The sequence below is a fragment of the Musca autumnalis genome, unplaced genomic scaffold, assembly GCF_047663935.1.
Source record: "Musca autumnalis isolate F117 unplaced genomic scaffold, ASM4766393v1 scaffold_1, whole genome shotgun sequence".
Lineage (NCBI taxonomy): Eukaryota > Metazoa > Arthropoda > Insecta > Diptera > Muscidae > Musca > Musca autumnalis.
The window spans coordinates 31,653,940-31,678,878 of NW_027411644.1; the positions used below are offsets into that span (position 1 = coordinate 31,653,940).

General features: G+C 37.0%; 5 non-coding genes across 5 annotated transcripts; 4 read left to right on the forward strand and 1 right to left on the reverse strand.

The window, feature by feature from the left end:
- Positions 1-10,895: 10,895 nt before the first annotated feature.
- Positions 10,896-11,002, reverse strand: LOC141391617 (U6 spliceosomal RNA). Its single transcript, XR_012409697.1, has one exon. It is a non-coding gene; the product is annotated as a U6 spliceosomal RNA (small nuclear RNA).
- Positions 11,003-17,155: 6,153 nt separating this feature from the next.
- On the forward strand, positions 17,156-17,262 carry LOC141391618 (U6 spliceosomal RNA). The gene has a single exon (XR_012409698.1). It is a non-coding gene; the product is annotated as a U6 spliceosomal RNA (small nuclear RNA).
- A 4,124-nt stretch (positions 17,263-21,386) lies between these two features.
- On the forward strand, positions 21,387-21,493 carry LOC141391619 (U6 spliceosomal RNA). The gene has a single exon (XR_012409699.1). It is a non-coding gene; the product is annotated as a U6 spliceosomal RNA (small nuclear RNA).
- Positions 21,494-22,052: 559 nt separating this feature from the next.
- On the forward strand, positions 22,053-22,126 carry TRNAT-AGU (transfer RNA threonine (anticodon AGU)). The gene has a single exon. It is a non-coding gene; the product is annotated as a tRNA-Thr (tRNA).
- Positions 22,127-24,543: 2,417 nt separating this feature from the next.
- LOC141391620 (U6 spliceosomal RNA) lies at positions 24,544-24,650 on the forward strand. Its single transcript, XR_012409700.1, has one exon. It is a non-coding gene; the product is annotated as a U6 spliceosomal RNA (small nuclear RNA).
- Positions 24,651-24,939: the final 289 nt, after the last annotated feature.

A 24,939-nucleotide genomic window follows, 5' to 3' on the forward strand; every position in this document is an offset into this window, starting at 1 on the left:
AAGGGTCTATAGAAGCACCCTTTCTGAAAGAAAGGGTCTATAAAAGCACCCTTTCTGAAAGAAAGGGTCTATAAAAGCACCCTTTCTGAAAGAAAGGGTCTATAAAAGCACCCTTTCTGAAAGAAAGGGTCTATAAAAGCACCCTTTCTGAAAGAAAGGGTCTATAAAAGCACCCTTTCTGAAAGAAAGGGCTGAAAGAAAGGGTCTATAAAAGCACCCATTCTGAAAGAAAGGGTCTATAAAAGCACCCATTCTGAAAGAAAGGGTCTATAAAAGCACCCATTCTGAAAGAAAGGGTCTATAAAAGCACCCATTCTGAAAGAAAGGGTCTATAAAAGCACCCATTCTGAAAGAAAGGGTCTATAAAAGCACCCATTCTGAAAGAAAGGGTCTATAAAAGCACCCATTCTGAAAGAAAGGGTCTATAAAAGCACCCATTCTGAAAGAAAGGGTCTATAAAAGCACCCATTCTGAAAGAAAGGGTCTATAAAAGCACCCATTCTGAAAGAAAGGGTCTATAAAAGCACCCATTCTGAAAGAAAGGGTCTATAAAAGCACCCATTCTGAAAGAAAGGGTCTATAAAAGCACCCATTCTGAAAGAAAGGGTCTATAAAAGCACCCATTCTGAAAGAAAGGGTCTATAAAAGCACCCATTCTGAAAGAAAGGGTCTATAAAAGCACCCATTCTGAAAGAAAGGGTCTATAAAAGCACCCATTCTGAAAGAAAGGGTCTATAAAAGCACCCATTCTGAAAGAAAGGGTCTATAAAAGCACCCATTCTGAAAGAAAGGGTCTATAAAAGCACCCATTCTGAAAGAAAGGGTCTATAAAAGCACCCATTCTGAAAGAAAGGGTCTATAAAAGCACCCATTCTGAAAGAAAGGGTCTATAAAAGCACCCATTCTGAAAGAAAGGGTCTATAAAAGCACCCATTCTGAAAGAAAGGGTCTATAAAAGCACCCATTCTGAAAGAAAGGGTCTATAAAAGCACCCATTCTGAAAGAAAGGGTCTATAAAAGCACCCATTCTGAAAGAAAGGGTCTATAAAAGCACCCATTCTGAAAGAAAGGGTCTATAAAAGCACCCATTCTGAAAGAAAGGGTCTATAAAAGCACCCATTCTGAAAGAAAGGGTCTATAAAAGCACCCATTCTGAAAGAAAGGGTCTATAAAAGCACCCATTCTGAAAGAAAGGGTCTATAAAAGCACCCATTCTGAAAGAAAGGGTCTATAAAAGCACCCATTCTGAAAGAAAGGGTCTATAAAAGCACCCATTCTGAAAGAAAGGGTCTATAAAAGCACCCATTCTGAAAGAAAGGGTCTATAAAAGCACCCATTCTGAAAGAAAGGGTCTATAAAAGCACCCATTCTGAAAGAAAGGGTCTATAAAAGCACCCATTCTGAAAGAAAGGGTCTATAAAAGCACCCATTCTGAAAGAAAGGGTCTATAAAAGCACCCATTCTGAAAGAAAGGGTCTATAAAAGCACCCATTCTGAAAGAAAGGGTCTATAAAAGCACCCATTCTGAAAGAAAGGGTCTATAAAAGCACCCATTCTGAAAGAAAGGGTCTATAAAAGCACCCATTCTGAAAGAAAGGGTCTATAAAAGCACCCATTCTGAAAGAAAGGGTCTATAAAAGCACCCATTCTGAAAGAAAGGGTCTATAAAAGCACCCATTCTGAAAGAAAGGGTCTATAAAAGCACCCATTCTGAAAGAAAGGGTCTATAAAAGCACCCATTCTGAAAGAAAGGGTCTATAAAAGCACCCATTCTGAAAGAAAGGGTCTATAAAAGCACCCATTCTGAAAGAAAGGGTCTATAAAAGCACCCATTCTGAAAGAAAGGGTCTATAAAAGCACCCATTCTGAAAGAAAGGGTCTATAAAAGCACCCATTCTGAAAGAAAGGGTCTATAAAAGCACCCATTCTGAAAGAAAGGGTCTATAAAAGCACCCATTCTGAAAGAAAGGGTCTATAAAAGCACCCATTCTGAAAGAAAGGGTCTATAAAAGCACCCATTCTGAAAGAAAGGGTCTATAAAAGCACCCATTCTGAAAGAAAGGGTCTATAAAAGCACCCATTCTGAAAGAAAGGGTCTATAAAAGCACCCATTCTGAAAGAAAGGGTCTATAAAAGCACCCATTCTGAAAGAAAGGGTCTATAAAAGCACCCATTCTGAAAGAAAGGGTCTATAAAAGCACCCATTCTGAAAGAAAGGGTCTATAAAAGCACCCATTCTGAAAGAAAGGGTCTATAAAAGCACCCATTCTGAAAGAAAGGGTCTATAAAAGCACCCATTCTGAAAGAAAGGGTCTATAAAAGCACCCATTCTGAAAGAAAGGGTCTATAAAAGCACCCATTCTGAAAGAAAGGGTCTATAAAAGCACCCATTCTGAAAGAAAGGGTCTATAAAAGCACCCATTCTGAAAGAAAGGGTCTATAAAAGCACCCATTCTGAAAGAAAGGGTCTATAAAAGCACCCATTCTGAAAGAAAGGGTCTATAAAAGCACCCATTCTGAAAGAAAGGGTCTATAAAAGCACCCATTCTGAAAGAAAGGGTCTATAAAAGCACCCATTCTGAAAGAAAGGGTCTATAAAAGCACCCATTCTGAAAGAAAGGGTCTATAAAAGCACCCATTCTGAAAGAAAGGGTCTATAAAAGCACCCATTCTGAAAGAAAGGGTCTATAAAAGCACCCATTCTGAAAGAAAGGGTCTATAAAAGCACCCATTCTGAAAGAAAGGGTCTATAAAAGCACCCATTCTGAAAGAAAGGGTCTATAAAAGCACCCATTCTGAAAGAAAGGGTCTATAAAAGCACCCATTCTGAAAGAAAGGGTCTATAAAAGCACCCATTCTGAAAGAAAGGGTCTATAAAAGCACCCATTCTGAAAGAAAGGGTCTATAAAAGCACCCATTCTGAAAGAAAGGGTCTATAAAAGCACCCATTCTGAAAGAAAGGGTCTATAAAAGCACCCATTCTGAAAGAAAGGGTCTATAAAAGCACCCATTCTGAAAGAAATGGTCTATAAAAGCACCCATTCTGAAAGAAAGGGTCTATAAAAGCACCCATTCTGAAAGAAAGGGTCTATAAAAGCACCCATTCTGAAAGAAAGGGTCTATAAAAGCACCCATTCTGAAAGAAAGGGTCTATAAAAGCACCCATTCTGGAAGAAAGGGTCTATAAAAGCACCCATTCTGAAAGAAAGGGTCTATAAAAGCACCCATTCTGAAAGAAAGGGTCTATAAAAGCACCCATTCTGAAAGAAAGGGTCTATAAAAGCACCCATTCTGAAAGAAAGGGTCTATAAAAGCACCCTTTCTGAAAGAAAGGGTCTATAAAAGCACCCTTTCTGAAAGAAAGGGTCTATAAAAGCACCCTTTCTGAAAGAAAGGGACTATAGAAGATCCCTTTCTTTCAGAAAGGGACTATAGAAGCACCCTTTCTTTCAGAAAGGGACTATAGAAGCACCCTTTCTTTCAGAAAGGGACTATAGAATCACCCTTTCTTTCAGAAAGGGACTATAGAATCACCCTTTCTTTAAGAAAGGGACTATAGAAGCACCCTTTCTCTAAAAAAGGGACTATAGAAGCACCCTTTCTTTAAGAAAGGGACTATAGAAGCACCCTTTCTTTAAGAAAGGGACTATAGAAGCACCCTTTCTTTAAGAAAGGGACTATAGAAGCACCCTTTCTTTAAGAAAGGGACTATAGAAGCACCCTTTCTTTAAGAAAGGGACTATAGAAGCACCCTTTCTTTAAGAAAGGGACTATAGAAGCACCCTTTCTTTAAGAAAGGGACTATAGAAGCACCCTTTCTTTAAGAAAGGGACTATAGAAGCACCCTTTCTTTAAGAAAAGGAACTATAGAAGCACCCTTTCTTTAAGAAAGGGACTATAGAAGCACCCTTTCTTTAAAAAAGGGACTATAGAAGCACCCTTTCTTTAAGAAAGGGACTATAGAAGCACCCTTTCTTTAAGAAAGGGACTATAGAAGCACCCTTTTTTCCAGGAAGGGTCTATAGAATCACCTTTTTTCAGAAAAGGTGTATAGATGCACACTTTCTGAAAGAAAGGGTCTATAGAAGCACCCTTTCTGAAAGAGATGGTGTATAGAAGCACACTTTCTGAAAGAAAGGGTTCATAGAAGCACCCTTTCTGAAAGAAAGGGTCTATAGAAGCACACCTTCTGAATGAAAGGGTCTATAGAAGCACCCTTTCTTTAAGAAAGGGTCTATAGAAGCACCCTTTCTTTAAGAAAGGGTCTATAGAAGCACCCTTTCATTAAGAAAGGGTCTATGGAAGCACCCTTACTGAAAGAAAGGTTCTATAGAAGCACCCTTTCTGAAAGAAAGGGTCTATAAAAGCACCCTTTCTGAAAGAAAGGGTCTATAAAAGCACCCTTTCTGAAAGAAAGGGTCTATAAAAGCACCCTTTCTGAAAGAAAGGGTCTATAAAAGCACCCTTTCTGAAAGAAAGGGTCTATAAAAGCACCCTTTCTTTAAGGAAGGGACTATAGAAGCACCCTTTTTTCCAGGAAGGGTCTATAGAATCACCTTTTTTCAGAAAAGGTGTATAGATGCACACTTTCTGAAAGAAAGGGTCTATAGAAGCACCCTTTCTGAAAGAGATGGTGTATAGAAGCACACTTTCTGAAAGAAAGGGTTCATAGAAGCACCCTTTCTGAAAGAAAGGGTCTATAGAAGCACACCTTCTGAATGAAAGGGTCTATAGAAGCACCCTTTCTTTAAGAAAGGGTCTATAGAAGCACCCTTTCTTTAAGAAAGGGTCTACGGAAGCACCCTTTCTGAAAGAAAGGGTCTATAAAAGCACCCTTTCTGAAAGAAAGGGCTGAAAGAAAGGGTCTATAAAAGCACCCATTCTGAAAGAAAGGGTCTATAAAAGCACCCATTCTGAAAGAAAGGGTCTATAAAAGCACCCATTCTGAAAGAAAGGGTCTATAAAAGCACCCATTCTGAAAGAAAGGGTCTATAAAAGCACCCATTCTGAAAGAAAGGGTCTATAAAAGCACCCATTCTGAAAGAAAGGGTCTATAAAAGCACCCATTCTGAAAGAAAGGGCCTATAAAAGCACCCATTCTGAAAGAAAGGGTCTATAAAAGCACCCATTCTGAAAGAAAGGGTCTATAAAAGCACCCATTCTGAAAGAAAGGGCCTATAAAAGCACCCATTCTGAAAGAAAGGGTCTATAAAAGCACCCATTCTGAAAGAAAGGGTCTATAAAAGCACCCATTCTGAAAGAAAGGGTCTATAAAAGCACCCATTCTGAAAGAAAGGGTCTATAAAAGCACCCATTCTGAAAGAAAGGGTCTATAAAAGCACCCATTCTGAAAGAAAGGGTCTATAAAAGCACCCATTCTGAAAGAAAGGGTCTATAAAAGCACCCATTCTGAAAGAAAGGGTCTATAAAAGCACCCATTCTGAAAGAAAGGGTCTATAAAAGCACCCATTCTGAAAGAAAGGGTCTATAAAAGCACCCATTCTGAAAGAAAGGGTCTATAAAAGCACCCATTCTGAAAGAAAGGGTCTATAAAAGCACCCATTCTGAAAGAAAGGGTCTATAAAAGCACCCATTCTGAAAGAAAGGGTCTATAAAAGCACCCATTCTGAAAGAAAGGGTCTATAAAAGCACCCATTCTGAAAGAAAGGGTCTATAAAAGCACCCATTCTGAAAGAAAGGGTCTATAAAAGCACCCATTCTGAAAGAAAGGGTCTATAAAAGCACCCATTCTGAAAGAAAGGGTCTATAAAAGCACCCATTCTGAAAGAAAGGGTCTATAAAAGCACCCATTCTGAAAGAAAGGGTCTATAAAAGCACCCATTCTGAAAGAAAGGGTCTATAAAAGCACCCATTCTGAAAGAAAGGGTCTATAAAAGCACCCATTCTGAAAGAAAGGGTCTATAAAAGCACCCATTCTGAAAGAAAGGGTCTATAAAAGCACCCATTCTGAAAGAAAGGGTCTATAAAAGCACCCTTTCTGAAAGAAAGGTTTTATAAAAGCACCCTTTCTGAAAGAAAGGGTCTATAAAAGCACCCTTTCTGAAAGAAAGGGTCTATAAAAGCACCCTTTCTGAAAGAAAGGGTATATAAAAGCACCCATTCTGAAAGAAAGGGTCTATAAAAGCACCCTTTCTGAAAGAAAGGGTCTATAAAAGCACCCTTTCTGAAAGAAAGAGTCTATAAAAGCACCCTTTCTGAAAGAAAGGGTCTATAAAAGCACCCTTTCTAAAAGAAAGGGTCTATAAAAGCACCCTTTCTGAAAGAAAGGGTCTATAAAAGCACCCTTTCTGAAAGAAAGGGTCTATAAAACACCCTTTCTAAAAGAAAGGTTCTATAAAAGCACCCTTTGTTTTAGAAAGTGTCTATTGAAGCACCTTTTCTTTGCGGAAGGGTCTTCAGACGCACACTTTCTTTCAGTTTATTTTTTATTTTTTTTTTGAAATCTGCCAATGTTGTTCACTCCAGGAAGATTTTTATTCCCGTTTCCCAAAAAAAATCCCATAAATTATGTTAATATTTTCTAAGCTTTGTAAAAAGAAACGCCCACATGTTTTCAGCAGGACAATGTCTAACAAATAAAGTTATATTTTACATTTGAACAGGACAATAGTGGCTGAACCCAGCTCATAGCAAAATAATCAGTAACACCGATGGCAATAACCTTCAAATACAAAGTGCAGCAAACGATGAGAGTCCCATCTCCATGGTCAAAACTAAAATCAAACGTTAAACAGGATAAATAGAAAACATTTAACAACTTCCAGGACATTGTCCGAAATAAGGACGACTTATTAAATACACATGTAGATGATTGTCGAACAAAAAACACACATCTATACATACGTACATATGTATGGATGTATGTATTTACATATTTATCACTTTATTGTTAACATGGCTCTGAAGGATATAAAAATAATGTCCGGCCATACACAATAGAGGTTGGTCAAAAACTAAATGCTTTGTTAAGGACTTTTTTTGTCTATGAACGCCTTAATGTTGTGGTATTGTTGTTGCTGTTATTATTTTTGTATGTACTTTCCTCTAAATTTGCCATGTCAGCAAAAAAACTTATCTCAACTATCGAAACAATTGGAAAAACACATAAAAATTGCTTTTGTTCGTTTCTCAATTTGTTACGATGCCTATTAAATGTTCTTGACCACCGCAGCAGCAGTAAACTCATCATCGGAACATAAAATTTACTACAAGATAACGCAAAATAAATACAATTGCATTTCCGAGAAGAAGTTATTTGGATTTCCGATAAGGGCTGAAGACGGGAACTTTTTTGGGTTAGACGAAAATGTCTTATAAGGTATACGATAAGGACTTCTAAATGATGGAAGGCCCCTGTCTTTTATATCGTAGAAGACCAGGTTCTTTTATATGATACAATATCAAGATCTTCTATAGGGAAGACCATTTTCTTCTTTATGATATATCGACGCCTCCAAACAATAGTATGCTAAGTCGACTTAGCATGTTTTCAAGTTCTTTACATTTTTATATTTAACGTCCTCTAACTTAAATTCTGTCAAATTTTGGTAATGATCGGACAATCCGAACAGAAGTTATAAACAAATATTTCCTTAGCATAGTACTGAAGGTCAAAGAAATTTCCAAACTTTTAGAGCTTGTCCTGCAAAACTCGCTTTTCAGAATTAACAAACTATTATTTGGAGGTGTCGAACGACCTTTAACTTAAATTCTGTCTAATTTTGGTAATGATCGGTCAATCCGAACAGAAGTTATAAACAAATATTGGCTTAGCATAGTACTGAAGTTCAAAAAAATGTCCAAACTTTGAGAGCTTCTCCTCCAAAACTCACTTTTTAGACTTAGCATACTATTATTTGGAGGTGTCGATATGAACAGCACATTTAATTGGACAAAAAGCCCATGGTTTATTGTACAGTAGACACGGTACTCTTGAGCCAATTTTTAATGGAAGGTGCTTACACCTGGAAAGTTTTTGCGGATACTGAAACTATAATGTTCATAGATGAGAAAAATCACAAAATAAAAAAAAAACGCCGGAGCGCTTTTTTAGGTGTTTCTCAGGCTTTCACGATTTTGCAGGGAAACCGCAAGGCCTATCAAAATGGAACTTGAGAAAATATTGTAGCTATGAAAATTCTCTACAAGATTGACCTCCATTGCATTTTTGTACAATTTTTGAGATATAGAAGTTTAAATTGGGACAATGCACTGACTGAATCGTCTCCTTATAAAACAATGGCATGACGGCAATTTCCCAACTTAAACTTATATATCTTAAAAATGGAACAACCAAAGAAAAAGTTACGAAAACCAATCTTGTAGATAATTTAATTTTCAAAGAAATCGTGAAAACCTAAAAAAAATGATGAGCCTTGAACTTCTATATCTCAAAAATGCTGAAACCGAGGAGCAAATCATAAGAGTCAACCCTCTAGAGAATTTTCGCAGCTACAACATTTTCTTTAACCCCATTTCGATGGGGGCTTGCTGTTTCCAAGCAAAATCGCGAAAACCTTAAATAATCCTTAAAATGTGAAATTTGACCGCGTTTTATTTAAGAATCCCTCCAGAGATTTTTTTCTTGTTTTTAGATTTTTCTCATCTATAAACATTGCTGTTTCAGAATCCGCAAAAACTTCTCTGGTGTTAGTGGTTTTCATTTAAAGTTAGTTAAGGTGAACCGTACATGACATTTTTTTTTAAGGAGGGCGATACAGTCAGTCCATTGTCATAATTTGAACTTCTATATCTCAATAACGGTAAACCCTACGAAAAGATCATACAGGTTATTGTAGAGAATTCCCACAGTTACAAAATTTTCTTTAGGCCCATTTCGATAGGACTTGCAGTTAACAAGCAAAATCGTGAAACCCTAAAAAACCACTAAAAATATCAAATTAAATCGCGATTTATTTAAAAAAGGTTCCGGCGATTATTTTTTTATACCCTCCACTATAGTATGGAGGGTATATTAAGTTTGTCATTCCGTTTGTAACACATCGAACTAATCATTTGCGAATCTATAAAGTATAAATATTCTTGATCAGGATAAAATTCTAAGACGATCTAGCCATGTCCGTCCGTCCGTCTGTTGTAATCACTCTAGCGTCCGCAATAATTGAGATAGAGTGCTGAAATTTTGCACCCGAGGGTCTTTTTTCCATAGGCAGGTTAAGTTCGAAGATGGGCTATATCGGTCCACTCTTTGGTATAGCCCCCATATAACGGTACCTCCGGATTTGAGGTATTTTGACGTTCTTCGCCACATTTGCAGACCGAATTAGCTATAATTTGGTACTTAGGGTTCCTAGTGATCAACAAACTTATATCCCAAAGGATATGGTCCTTGTTTTGGTATAGCCCCCTTATATCGGTACCTCCCGATTTTCGGTATTTTGAGAATTTTAGCTACAATTTTTAACCGAACTAGCTGTAATTTGCCATTTGAGGTTCTCAGTGGTCATGAAATATCTCCACCAAACATCGTCACCATAGGACCATGTTTTGGTATGGCCCCCATATAACGGTACCTCCCGATTTTCGGTATTTTGAGAATTTTAGCCACAATTTGTAACCGAATTATCTGCAATTTGACATTTCAGGTTCTCAGTGGCCATGAAACATCTCCACCAAACATCGTCAACGTAGGTCCTTGTTTTGGTATAGCCCCCATACATATAACGGTAGCTCCCGATTTTCGGTATTTTGAGAATTTTAGCTACAGTTTTTAACCGAAATAGCTGTAATTTGACATTTGAAGTTCTCAGTGGTCGTAAAATATCTCCAAGGAAACATCGTCAACATAGGTCCATGTTTTGGTATAGCCCCCATATAACGGTATCTCCCGATTTTCGGTATTTTGAGAATTTTAGCTTCAATTTTTAACCGAACTAGCTGTAATGATCGGTATTTTGAGAATTTTAGCTACAATTTTGGCTATTCAAAAATAATAGTCAATATAGGTCCATGTTTTAGTATATCCCCCCATATAACTGTACCTCCCGATTTTCGGGAATTTTCAGTGGTCACGAAATTTCTTCACTAAAATTCGTCAACATGGGTCCATTTTTGAGGGTCTACATTGTTTTGATGAAACTACCCTCAGTTTGATTCTTGAAGTTCCCTGCAGCTATACAACTTTTCCGCCAAAAAATTTAAAAAAAGGTCTTTGCTATAGCCCCGTAGGTGGTACCTTTCACCTAGCTGAACACATTTTTTTTTTTAAATTAGATTAGATAACACTGTGCAACAAAAAGGAGGTGATAGTCTGGGGCACGGAAAATTCCTCTTAGGAAAGAAATGCCTTGGTGAGTATATTATGAACCCCGAAGGACAGATCCGCCGTGAGTCGAACTTCCGCGTTACGGCATGATGAAATTTTTGTTAGAGACTCTGTGGGCCATCGTTATATCTTTGTTCACTGTTGCTTAAGTGCTCTACAAAAACAACAAACAAAGATATAATGCTAATTCTTGCAAAAACTTCATCACGACATAACGCGGAAGATCGACTCACGGCGCATTTGTCCTTCGGGGTTTTTAATATACACACACCAAGGGCTTTCATCTACAAAAGGAACTTCTATACATAGACAACTCCCCAAAGGGGGACTTATATTAAGGGCGTTTTATACATAGGGGACCTACTATACATAGAAGATCACTTAAAGGGAATTCTATAATTAAAAGAACTTGTAAAATGGCCTTGTTTACATAGAAAAACAGCTAAAGCTGACTTCTATACATAAAATACCTTCCAAAGGGATCTGCCTTCAAAAGGAAGCACCTACAAATAAAATTCTTCTAACGACATCCCGAAACTTGTCATCATAACATTGCAGAATAATAAGGCTTGTGAATTAAATTTTACTAAAAAATGTGGAACGCTTCACGATTTTGCGTGTCATCCTTGCGCAGGGGCCATGCTAATCTTCTCTGTATCGTTCCAATTTTAGTATATGTTCTGCCGAAGCAAGAACGAGTGTCCTTGGTTAAACCAACTACTTTTACTTACATTTCAACAAAAATGCATATGAGAATTAAAAGCCATTTCATTTAAAGACCAATAAGGATTAACGTAGTCACACTTCGAAATAAATCATTTGTGTAATATAAGGGTGGATTTTGAAAAGATGTTTCGGTAGCACATTTTCTACCTGAGTTTTAAGGATCCCATACGATAAATAAATATTTCTATTCTTTATGAAAATGTCTTACGAAGCACTTTGTTTCTCCTGCATTATATTTTAAGAAAAAAAAAAAACTCAGGTAGAATACGAAGCCAGTTTAAGTGTACCAACGAAAATATGAAGCCAATTAAACATAATTTAACTCAGTGTTATAATTCCCATATGCTTTTTCGTTAAGTACAAATAACTCGGAATCGCGAGTCCTACAAACTTATAAATGAAAAACTTTTTTCCAGAACGCAACTAGAGGAAAATATCAAAAAACACTTACAGCCTGTTTCACTATGCCGAACTAAAGAAAAACTACTTAATGTGCCGTTTCCACGGTACGTCGTTCGTTCTCTATTCGTTGTTCGACACCCAAATACGAATAAATTACTTGATTCCCCATACAAAATTTTGTGAACGAACGACGATTTTTCTACGTTGTTCTAGTAGAAATACTCTCCGAACAACGATAAAATATGTTCCATCTCTAACAAATGAGAGCATTTATCGAAATTAAGTAATTATGACAGACAAAATACAAAATTTAAAAATGTAATTCTTTTTTAGAAAAACTGCAAAAAATGAATGAAAAGTAAACTGTTCAACGATTAGTACACATTCAAAGCATAGCAAATTTTCTATTCCCTTTCATTGCAGTTAAATTTTTTTGTCTATTGTTTTTCAAAATTTGATCTGCGTCTCCAAAAAAATTAAATAATCCAGATTATAAGTGTTTTTTGATACTTTCCTTTAGTGGCGTTTTGGAAAAAAGTTTTTCATTTATAGGTTTGTAAGACTCGCGATTCTGAGTTATTTGTACTTAACGAAAAAGTATATGAGAATTATAACACTGAGTTAAATTATGTTTAATTGGCTTTATATTTTCGTTGGTACGCTTAAACTGGTGTCATATTCTACCTGAGTTCTCTTTTCTTAAAATATAAAGCAGGAAAAACAAAGTGCTTCGTAAGACATTTTCATAAAGAATAGAAATATTTATTTATCGTCGTATTACTTACTTACTTAGCTGGCCCATTACAGAACATTTGTTCTATATGCCGAACTAAGAAGAGATCTCCATTCCTCTCTATTTGTTGCTTTGCACTCTGGAATACCGCGCCTTTTCATCTCATCATCCACTTGTTTGCGCCATCTATTCCTTGGCCTGCCAATTCTGCGTGCACCGCCATGTGGCATGTATTCATACGCCTTTTTAGCGGGTTCATCATCGCTCATTCTTATGATATGGCCTAGCCAACGCAATCGCTGCATCTCGATACGTTTAACTATATTGATGTCGTTGTATAGAAGATACAGCTCGTGGTTCATGCGACGTCGATATTCACCGTCAACGCAGATTGGTCCGTAGATCTTTCGAAGAATTTTTCTCTCAAACACACCAAGCACTGCCATGTCTGCTTGCGCAAGTACCCAGGCTTCGGAGCCATACATCAGCACGGGTAGTATCAGTGTTTTGTAGAGCGTTATTTTTGTTTGACGAGATGTGGCTTTGTTTTTAAACTGCTTACTTAAACCAAAGTAGCATCTGTTGGCCAATACAATTCTTCTTTTTATTTCACAACTGTAGTGCGATTCTATAACTCCTTAACGACAGAATTAACGACAAATGTCGGTAGTTAACGACAATTTTCGGTAAGTGCTATTCTGTATACCAATTTTAACGATTTTTGTCGGTAAATTTTGTTGTAAATTACCGAAAATTATTGTTAAGTTAACAACCAAAAAAAAGTAGTCGTTAAGTCTTAACGACAGTACATTATTACAATATTTCGCTGATTTCTTTTAACAACGGTGTTTTATATGAACATATGTTATGTTAATAAGGAGGGTACACAAGGTAAATTCCGCATTATTGAGAAAAATCTTCTTAATGCATTTACATAAGTGTTAACTGTGTAGAATAACATGGGCCAGCTTCGCCACTGTTGTGCTTTCGACAGCGCCGATTTTATTGAAACTGCATAAAGATCATCAAAGAGAACTTGTAGATCTTCGATTAACTCATTACTTTCCATTAGACCACCTTTATGTAGCATCAATTAAATCGGCGCTGGCGAAGGCGTAACTGTGGCGAAGCTGCCCTATGCTACCCTACGTATGAAGACTGCGCTAACCTTTGTTTTACTTATTAAAGAGGAAAAACGTTAGCTAATGCTTCAAAAGAACTCAAGGGTGGTACTGCTATACCAATGTCCTTAACACTATCTTTCTAGGAGGTTTTTGTTTGCTTTAATTTAGCATTGAGGCCAACACGTGAATAGTATTACTATAACCTACTTTGATCTGTGATAATCTTATAGATTTAAACTTAGCATCACTAATAATCAGAAAGCTAAAAATGGCGTATAAGCTTGGATTTGCGAATTTTCATACTCTCCGCTATGAGAAATTTCATTTAATGTGGGCGTGAATTGAATATGTGAATATATAAACTCAAATGACGGTAACGTGGATTCACGGTCACTGAAGGGGGTCATGTCAAATATCAAAGCTGAATTTCCATACAGAGCGCCACAACCCAAAATATGATCCCAACTTTTAATTAAAAAATACAACTGCGCTTTTAAAAAAGATTAATGATGGTTTTTCACTTTTATTACTTTTAAATCACACACACAATAAAACATCTTAAGAAATGCTTCTTTACTGACATCCATAGTCATCAAAAATACACACATTTGAGCCACATTCCTTCAAAAATCTGTATTGTTTCCTTCTTAAACACTTTATAGTTTGTACTCGCGACGAAATACTGTTTTCAGCTTCAAAATATATTTTAATTAATATTTAAATATAATATTTGACATTTCCTTCCCATCGATGTTCGTCGGTATGAGTTAACGATTTCTACAATCGTTAACATAAAGTTACAGAATAGCGCATTCGTTAACTCAACCGACTATTTTCGTTAACTACCGATGTCGGTTCGTTATTAAAAAAAGTTACAGAATTGCACTACTGATGTCGTTTGTTGTGTTTACGGAGGTGCCGAGGTAGACAAAGGCTTTTACTACCTCAATATTATAGGAACCAACTTCCACATTCGGTCCGAGCTCAATGGACGCATTGCGCGTCGACACCATCAACTTGGTCTTCTCACAGTCGGTCCGAGCTCAATGGACGCATTGCGCGTCGACACCATCAACTTGGTCTTCTCACCGTTTACCGCCAGACCCACTTTAGCAGATTCTCCTTCGACCTTTATAAAGGTATCAGTTACTTCTTTTACTGATCGACCCATGATGTCTATATCATCAGCATAAGCAAGTAACATGTGACTGTTGGTGTAGATTGTGCCACTTCTTTTGACGTTTGCCTCTCGTATAACCTTTTCTAGCAGGATGTTGAAGAGGTCACACGAAAGGCTGTCTCCTTGTCTGAAACCTCTTTTGGTACCAAACTCTTCGGAGAGGTTCTTTCCTATTTTAACTGAGGACCTCGTGTCAGTTAAAGTCATTTTACAAAGCCGGATGAGCTTTGCGGGAATACCAAATTCAGACATGGCTTGGAATACCTTTGAGCGCAGCGGACTGTCGAAGGCTGCTTTATAATCGACAAAAAGGTGGTAGGTGTCGATCTGCATCTCTTGGGTCTTCTCCAGGATTTGCCGCAGGGTAAATATCTGGTCAATGGTGGACTTGCCAGGTCTAAAGCCGCATTGGTATGGTCCAATAATCTCGTTGACCATTGGCTTTAGTCGTTCGCACAATATCCCTGACACGATCTTGTATGCAATAGGGAGTAGACTTATGCCCCTATAGTTAGAGCATACAGTCTTATCTCCCTTCTTGTGGACGGGGCACAGGATACTCAGGTTCCAATCGTCGGGTACTCGTTCTTCCTGCCAGATGGTGCTAACTAGCTGATGAATACACCTTATCAGCGTGTCGCCTCCGGTTTTGAACAGCTCGGCTGGTAAGCCATCGGCCCCTGCTGCCTTATTATTCTTCAGCCGATTTATTGCTGTCTTTACCTCATCTTGGCTGGGCGGTATACATTCAATACCATCTTCTGGGATTTGGACTGTGGTATCTTCGTCGTCTTCGCTGCTATTGGATACCAACAGATTTGAAAAATGTTCTTTCCATATCCTGAGTACACTATCTGTATCAGTTACCAAATTACCTTGCTGGTCTCTACAGGAGGATGTGCCTGTACCAAAGCCATCAGTTTGATGCTTGACTCTTTGGTAAAATTTTCGGACTTCATTCTGGCTCCTGTACATCTCGATTTTTTCACACTCCCGCTTTTCCATCTCTCTCTTTTTCCTGCGGAAAAGACGTTTCTCCTCTCTCCTTTTCTCCCTGTATCTCTCTCGTGCGCTACGCGTTGCTACGGATTGTAAAGTAGCCTTATATGCCGCATTTTTCTCTTCGGTGGCAGCACGACACTCCTCATCATACCATGGATTCCTTGGTGGAGGTCTCTGGTATCCAAGTATGGATTTTGCGGCTGTTTGCATGGAATGGGCAATGCTTTGCCATTGCGCTGATATGTTATCGGGATGAGGAGGGCTTTGATTAAGCAATTGGGCTAGTTGAGTGGAATATGCTGTGGCTATCTGTTGTGATTGCAGCTTACCGATGTCTAACTTTCGTGTTGTGTCTGTTCGTACTTTGTTTGCTACGTTTAAGCGGGTGCGTACCTTTGCTGCAACAAGGTAGTGGTCCGAATCAATGTTTGCGCCTCGGAACGATCGTACATCCAACACGCTCGATGAATGTCTTCCATCTATCACAACATGATCAATTTGGTTTCTTGTTTTCTGATCTGGAGACAGCCAGGTGCCCTTATGAATATCGAGATGATTAAATCTGGTACTGCTAACTACCATGTTTTTTGCAGCTGCAAAGTCTATCAGCCTCATACCATTGTCAGATGTTTCACTGTGGAGACTGAATTTCCCGACTGTTGGGCCAAAGATATTCTCCTTTCCAATTTTGGCATTAAAATCGCCTAGAATGATTTTAATGTCATGGGCAGGGCAACGGTCATATGTTTCTTCTAAGCGCTCGTAAAATATATCTTTGGTCTGTTCGTCCTTTAATTCAGTGGGAGCATGAGCGCAAATAAAGCTGATGTTGAAGAATTTAGCTTTTATTCGAATTGCAGCAAGTCTTTCATTCACTGGGGTGAAGCTGGATACCAGATGTTTTAGTCTCCGACTAACTACGAATCCACAACCAAACTCATGCTTTACGTCATGGCAGCTATAATACAGTGCGTCACCTTTAGGTGTTGTTGTGACGCCTTTCCCAATCCATCGTATTTCCTGTATGGCAGTAATATCGGCCTTGTACTTTTCAAGTACGTCTGCCAATGCGAAGACTGCACCTTCTCTATAAAGAGTGCGAACATTCCAGGTGCAGATTCGCAGATCATGGTCCTTAAAACGTTTGCGGGGTTCGTCAACTTTAGGGGGGTTTGTTTTTCTTTTCTTTCGTTTTTTCATAGTAGGTTGTTTTTTCTAGGGGAGGGTTACTAACCCGACGCCCAAACCCAAGTTTTTAACGTTCTTATGGGTGAACGCGCGGCACATGTTAGCTCACTACCTTTAACGGGTGTTAAAGGCAGTTCCCCAGGTGACACCACGGGGAGGTCAGTGTCCACTTGAGATGAAAGAGGGACCAAGATAAATCCTGGGCTTTGCCATGTTAAAACCGGTCAGGACCGTTGCTTGGTATCTTCCATCCCCTACGTCACCCTTTATCGTCGTATGGATTCCTTAAAACTCGTCGTATGGGTTCCTTAAAACTCAGGTAGAAAATGTGCTACCGAAACATCTTTTCAAAATCCACCCTTATATTATACATGATTTATTTCGAAATGTGACTACGTTAATCCTTATTGGTCTTTAAATGAAATGTCTTATAATTCTCATATGCATATTTGTTGAAATGTAAGTATAAGTAGTTGGTTTAACCATTGGCACTCGTTCTTGCTTCGGCAGAACATATACTAAAATTGGAACGATACAGAGAAGATTAGCATGGCCCCTGCGCAAGGATGACACGCAAAATCGTGAAGCGTTCCACATTTTTTAGTAAGTCAATTCACAAGCCTTATTATTCTACAATGTTATGATGTCAAGTTTCGAGATGTCGTTGGAAGAATTTCATTTATAGATGATTCCTTTTGAAGGCAGACCCCTTTAGGAGGTCTTTTATGTATAGAAGACAGCTTTATTTGTTTTTATACCCTCCACCATAGTATGGAGGGTATATTAAGATTGTTTTCTGTTTGTAACACATCGAACTAATCATTTGCGACCCTATAATGTATATATATTCTTTATCAATATTAAATTCTAATACGACGTAGGCCTGTCCGTCTGTCTGCTGTAATCACTCTAGCGTCAGCAATAATTGAGTTAGAGCGCTATATTTTTGCACCCGAGTATATTTTTTCTATAGGCAGGTCAGGTTCGAAGATCGGCTATATCGGCCCACGTTTTGGCATAGCCCTCATAAAACGGTACTTCTCGATTTTCGGTATTTTTGGAATTTTAGGTACAATTTTTGACCGAACTACCTGCAATTTAACATTTGAAGTTCCCAGTGGTCACAAAACGTCTCCACCAAAAACCGTCAACATAGGTCCATGTTTTAGTATAGCCCCCATATAACGGTACCTCCCGATTTTCGGTATTTTGTGAATTTTAGCTAAATTTTTTGACCGAAATAACTGAAATTTTACATTTGAGGTTCCCAGTGGTCACAAAACATCTCCATCAACATAGGTCCATGTTTTAGTATAGCCCCATACATCGGTACCTCCCGATTTTCGGTATTTGGAGGATTTTAGCTACAATTTTCGACCGAACTACCTGTAATTCTACAGTTGATTTTCCTAGATATTACAAAACATATCCACCAAAAACTGTCAACATAGGTCCATGTTTTGGTATTGTCCCCATATAACTTCGGTATTTTAAGGATTTTAGCTAAATTTGTTGACCGAATTACCTGTTACTTAACATTTAAAAACATCTCCACCAAACATTGTTAAAATAGGTAAATTTTGGTATAGACCCCATATAACGGTACATCCCGATTTTCGGTATTTTGAATATTTTAGCTACATTTTGTTAAAGGAATTGCCTGTAATTTAACATTTGATATTCCCAGTGATCAAAAAACATCTCAACCAAAAATTGTCAACATAGGTCCAAATTTTGATATAGCCCCCATATATCGGTACTTTCCTATTTTCGGTATTTTGAGAATTTTAGGTACACTTTTGACCGACCGAACTATCTATAATTTGACATTTGAAGTTCCTAGTTGTGACAAAAAGTCCCCACCAAAAATGGTCACGATAGGACCATGTACACGGTGCTCTTGAATCAAATTTAAATGGAAGGTGCTTACACCTGGGAAGTTTTTGCGTATTCTGAAACTACAATGTTGATAGATGAGAAAAATCAAAAAACAAAAAAATCGCCGGAGCGCTTTGTAAATAAATCGCGATTCAAATTGTCATTTTTTTAACTAACTTTTAATGAAAACCGCTTACACAGGGGAAGTTTTTGTGAATTTTGTGAAACAGCAATGTTCATAGATGAGAAAAATCCAAAAACAAGAAAAAATCGCTGTAGAGATTTTTAAATAAATCGGGGTCAAAATTCACATTTTTATGTGTTTTTTAGGGTTTCATGATTTTGCTTGGAACCCGCAAGTCCAATCGAACTGGGGATAAAGAAAATGTTGTAGCCGTGAAAATTTCCTACAGGATTGTCGTTTACAGTTTGTTCTCAGGCTGTATTATTTTTGAGATAAAGAAGCTCAGTTTACATTTTTAAGTTTTTTTGTTAGGGTTTCGCGATTTTGCTTGAATACGGCAAGTCTTATCGGCATGGGACCTGAGAAAATCTTATAGCTGTGAAAATTCTCTACAAGACTGGCTTATGTAATTTTTCTTAAGTTGTACCATTTTTGTAGATATATAAGATTAAGTTGGAAAATTGCAGTCATGACATTGTTTTATAAGGAGACGATACAGAATTGAATTGAATTTGAATTGTCCCAATTTCAACTTCTATATCTCAAAAGTTGTGAAACCTATGAAAATATCATTAAGGTCAATCTTGTAGAGAATTTTGATAGCTACAACATTTTTTTATTCCTATTTTGATAGGACATGCGGTTTCCAAGCAAAATCGCAAAAACCTAAACAACCCCTAAAAATGACAACTTGAATCGCGATTTATTTACAAAGCGCTCCGGCGATTTTTTTTGTTTTTTGATTTTTCTCATCTATGAACATTGTAGTTTCAGAATACGCAAAAACTTCCCAGGTGTATACACCTGGAAGGTGCTTATAAGCACCTTCCATTTAAATTTGATTCAAGAGCACCGTGTGTATTGTTATAGCCCCCATATTACGGCCCCACCCAATTTTTGGCATTTAGGGGATTTTAGTTGACAAGTAAAATGTCTAGAAACAAGTTAAAAAAAGTATCAGTCGGCTTTACCGACAGAGATATACCCTCAGCCTGTGTATATTGAAACAATTTTTTTCCCAAAATACGTATGTATTTAGGGGGTTTTAAAATTTTTGGGCGTTTGAACCGACAAAAATGTTGTTTAGGATTAAAGATCAAAAGTTTTGCGGGGGAGATACTAAAAGGAATGGATCGACATTGACCGTTATGGAAGTGGATCTACAGCCACAACATATGGTGCCATAGGGGATTTTTACACTCTTCGGGCTGTTTGCTCAATAAGTATGGACTTCCCCCTAAAAGCACTTTTACCATCGTAATTGAGGCAGCGAATGAAAGTTGCTTCAACAAAAGTGATTCGATATCAGGTCTTAAAGTGTACTTATCCGAATTTTGGTGTGGGAGGTACCGGATGGAGTGGACAAATATAGTCCATATTTGAACCTGATCTACATATATCTGGTATATATTAGGATGTGTAAAGTATAGACCAATTCGGCCACTCCCTTCAAGAGTTACCGTACGAACAATTTTTCCGAACATTTTTGAACTTTTGTGGGGGAGGTACCTGAAGGAGTGGACTGATATGGCTTATCTTCAAACCTAAACTATGTTTGGACAAAATATTACTAAGGCCAAATTTTGGAATGAATCGGCAGATCCGTTCGAGAGTTATCTTGCGCTCCAACCACTACACACGGTGTCATCGGGGTTTTTTGCAACTTTCAGGCTATTTGCTCATGAAGTATGGACTTGCCCCTGATGAAACATGTACCTTCGTATGGAGGGTAGTAAATACAAGTTGCTAAAACAAAAATCAAAGCGATTCGAGAGATGACCCTAAACTGAACTTTTCCGAAATTGTGTGTGGGAGCTACCCGAAGGAGTGGACATTGTGTCCATATTGAAACATTTTCTAAGTCTGGTACACATTCCACGATGGGCAAAGTATTGACCAAATCGGTTACTCCCTTCAAGAGTTATCGTGCGCACAAATTTTCCGAACATTTTCGAACTTTTGTGTGGGAGGTACCGGAAGGAGTGGACCGATATAGCCCATCTTCGAACTTAAACTAAGTTTGGGTAAAATATTACGAAAGCCAAAATTTGAACCGAATCGGTTAATCCGTTCGAGAGTTATCGTGCGCTCCAGCCAGCCAGACAGACAGACGGACGGACATTGCTCAATCGACTCCAAATTGTCTGAAACATATTTCGTCCAAACATACTTGGGGTCTAAAACCATTATTTCGATGAGGCACATTTTTCCCGTATGAAAGTGTATACACCCTCGTTAGCTGAGGATATAAAAATAGTTCCTTAGTACGGACCCATATTGATATTCTGAAAGCATTGTCGTTAGACATTAAATTAATTGGAATGAGTCGAATACCTACTGTATTATTTAAAAGGCAAACATGAAAAACATCTACTATTTCATATCTATCTAATTCTATAGTATACCACTACTATCGTTTAGAAAGAAATTTTTATCTCGTTAAAATTTAATTGTCGCAAACAACAAAAACATGTCTTTGAAATATACAACCCTCAGTTGTTTAAATATAGACAGGTAGTAAAAAAACTCACTACTGTAGAAGGGTAGCTTCATACACATATTCATTGTCTTCACTGTAGGATGATGATGATGCTCTCTTATAATTCGCATTTACATTTTTGTTGAAATGTAAGTATAAGTAGTTGGTTCAACCATCAGTGCTCGTTCTTGCTTCGGCAGAACATATACTAAAATTGGAACGATACAGAGAAGATTAGCATGGCCCCTGCGCAAGGATGACACGCAAAATCGTGAAGCGTTCCACATTTTTTTGTGAAATCTTTTTTCTTAAAGTACGACGGAAAATTATTTTATATAAAATGATTTAATGATAAAATGTTTAATGAATCCTCTTGATTTTCACACAATTTTACTAGTGATTAAAATATGGTAGGTATAGTATGTCGTATTTTATGTTTTCTTGAATACCTATGTCCAATTATTAAATAAATCATAAAACAATGTTTTTTTTTAATTTACAGATGTTGAAAATTTTATTTTGACGTTTTTGCAATAAAATATAAAAATTCCGCAGAATTTTTATATTTAGGAATTTTTTATCTACGGAACAAAATTGTCAAAATAACACTTTCCACATTATAAATTAAAGAATTATTTTTTTATGGTTTGTTTAATAATTGGACATATTCAAGAAAAATAAAATAATATGTTTAATTTGAAATAATAGTTCGTTAATTCTTGTCATAATTGACTATTCTATTCTATAAGTGTTCTTATCGCTTCCACATGTGCCCACATTGATCATTGAGATGGGCAGAAGTGCGTGTGCATCAAGAACAAAACTGTTTTTCATTACGGCAAGCAACGTGGGCGCCGTGGCTTAGTTGGTTAAAGCGCCTGTCTAGTAAACAGGAGATCGTGAGTTCGAATCTCGCCGGGGCCTAGTGATCAAGGTAGATCACGCAATAGCTTTTTTTTAACATTGTTCTTATGTTTTGTTTTTACAGTGGATTATCGAAATAAGTAGATCAGTAGAAATCGGTTGTAGCCTTATTTTAACGCCGCTAACATTTTATTATGGTTACTTTTTTAACGACAATTTTTGATAATTAAAAATGATATGGAGAATTTTAAAAATACCAATTTAACGGCTATAGTGGTTAGCTAGCGGTAGAATCGAACTATAGTTTTGCACAACATATTTCCCCAGGACGTATTCAATAAACTGTTATTATTATTACATACAGGGCAATCATGAATAAAAATTCCGTGAGGAATTTCTTCCCTTTCCCAAATTTCACAATTTTTTATTTTCATATTTATGTCCACAAAGGGAATAGGTTTGTCGATTCGGTGAGAATATTCCACATTTAAGTGATTCAAGTAGTTTTCAAAGTTTTAAAATAAGTATTGATTTTAAATGAATTTCACTTTTTAAAATTATTTTCCGTGCGGAAAATTCCGAGGGACTTATTCATAATTACCCTGATATGATTGACAATTTAAATTCACTGCTTTTAATAAATCAACAACAAGTGAATAAATCAATTAATCAATATTTTCTTAAACCCCTCACCAATTTCCCAAAATATCCATAGGACATATGCCACCTGTTGTTGCATTTGTTGTCCTACAAAAAGTAGAAAGGGGGAAAATATGGAAAACAAACATAAAATCAGGAAACCCTTACACTTCATGCAAACAACAATCACAAGAGAAGTGCACTTTTGTAAAAAGTATTCAAGGGAGAAGGTGGTAACGAGGCAGGCTATCGATGGCAAAGCTCATGTCCAACAGTTATTGTGGACAATGTGGTTATGTAAACACTTTGCATATGTCGGTCGTTATGTTGGCAGATGGCAAACATTTGCATGCCTGAGGATAAAATTTGCCTAACAAATTAACAAATGAATTTGCAATCCAAAAACAACATCAGGAAAAAAAGGACTACAAGGGATGCAACAGCTCGAAATAAATGCAACACATTTTCATGTTGCAATATACCCACAAAGCAATGTGTACGTTGCAATGTGTTGTTTTGGGAAAGTGCAGTAATTAAAAATTTTACTGGGAGAAAGAGATTTTTAAATCTGTTCCAGTTATGACAAGTACCAAGTGTTTGTTTAATAAATGAATTTAAACGGGGTATTCCATTGATGAATGCATTCTAAATAATAAATATGTATTTGCCCTATGACATACCTTAATTGGTCCATATGACCAAAGCAGGCTGCCAATGAAAGCAATGAAGACAACTTTAACCTGTTTTGGTCATACGGACCAATTAAGGTATGTCATAGGGCAAATACCGCCTTGGAAACTAAACACACAATTTCAAAAGTAAATCACAGAGGAGACTCTGTTGTGGTATGGCGTTGCATGAGTGCTTCCGGTGTAGGAAATCTTGTCTTTATTGAAGGAATTAAGGATAAGATGTATTATTTAAACATTCTGAAAGGATAATTTGAAATTTAGGCGCTGAAAAATGGGATTTGGCAATTTCCAATTTTATCAGTATATGAGCCCGAGCACAAATCACATACATATTTTTCCAAAATGGATGCTATGTAACTGTCCAAAAGTGATTCAAACACCTCCCCGATCTCCGGATTTGAATCCTATAGATAATTTATGGAGTCTTTTGGAGACAAATATAAAAAATCGTAACATCTAAAGTATAGGAACCCTGAAAATGCCTTGCAGGAAGGATGGGGAAAAATTCAGATATCGTGCACCGAAAATTTAGTTAAATTTTTGCCAAAAAAAGGCTAAAAGCTGTAAAGGATAACAAAGGATGTCATACCAAGGACTGAAACCCTAAAAAATCCTTTTTGTTTCATGCAACTTTTAGAGTGCATACTTTTCAATGTGAGGTAGAAATCGATGTTGTTTAACCATTTTTATTTTTTTATCTAAATTTCCCTGAATTTCGTTAATTATATTTTATTATATTTAAGTTAAGACACTAATGTACTAAAAATATAAAAAAGAATGAAATCGCTATCATTAACCAATTTTTAGCAATCGCAGTTTTAATGAAAGAAACTGTAGTGGATACTTTTGAAAGTGATTCACTGTACATACATAGTTTAGAATAATTTTATCTCAGAGAAATTTTATTGTCTTAAAAACAAGTGCTCGTTATTAAAACGTATCGCCTTTTCTATTGAAAAACATATTTGTACGAATTTCTATTTATAGATTTCAAAGCCAGGTAGTAAAAAAACTCACTACTGTAGAAACCACCCTTCTTACGCATTTTCATTGATTCAGCGTATGATGGTCGATGATCTCTTATAATTCGCATTTACATTTTTGTTGAAATGTAAGTATAAGTAGTTGGTTCAATCAAAGTACATCGTTCTTGCTTCGGCAGAACATATACTAAAATTGGAACGATACAGAGAAGATTAGCATGGCCCCTGCGCAAGGATGACACGCAAAATCGTGAAGCGTTCCACATTTTTTGTAATTTTTTTTGCTTAAAACATAGAGAAGTTTAAAATAAACAAGTAAGAAAAGCATTAAGTTCGGTCGGGCCGAACTTTTTATACCCTCCACCACAAATTTCATCCATTACGGTGGATTAATGTGGCCACAACCTTCAAAATACCGAAATTCGGAAGGTACCGTTCTATGGAGGTTATATGATGGCATGGACCTATACCTACAAATTTCTGGGGAAAGTTTTATACGCCTAAAGAAGACTAAATACCAAATTTCAGCCATCTCGGTGTGATAATGAGGCTAAAACGT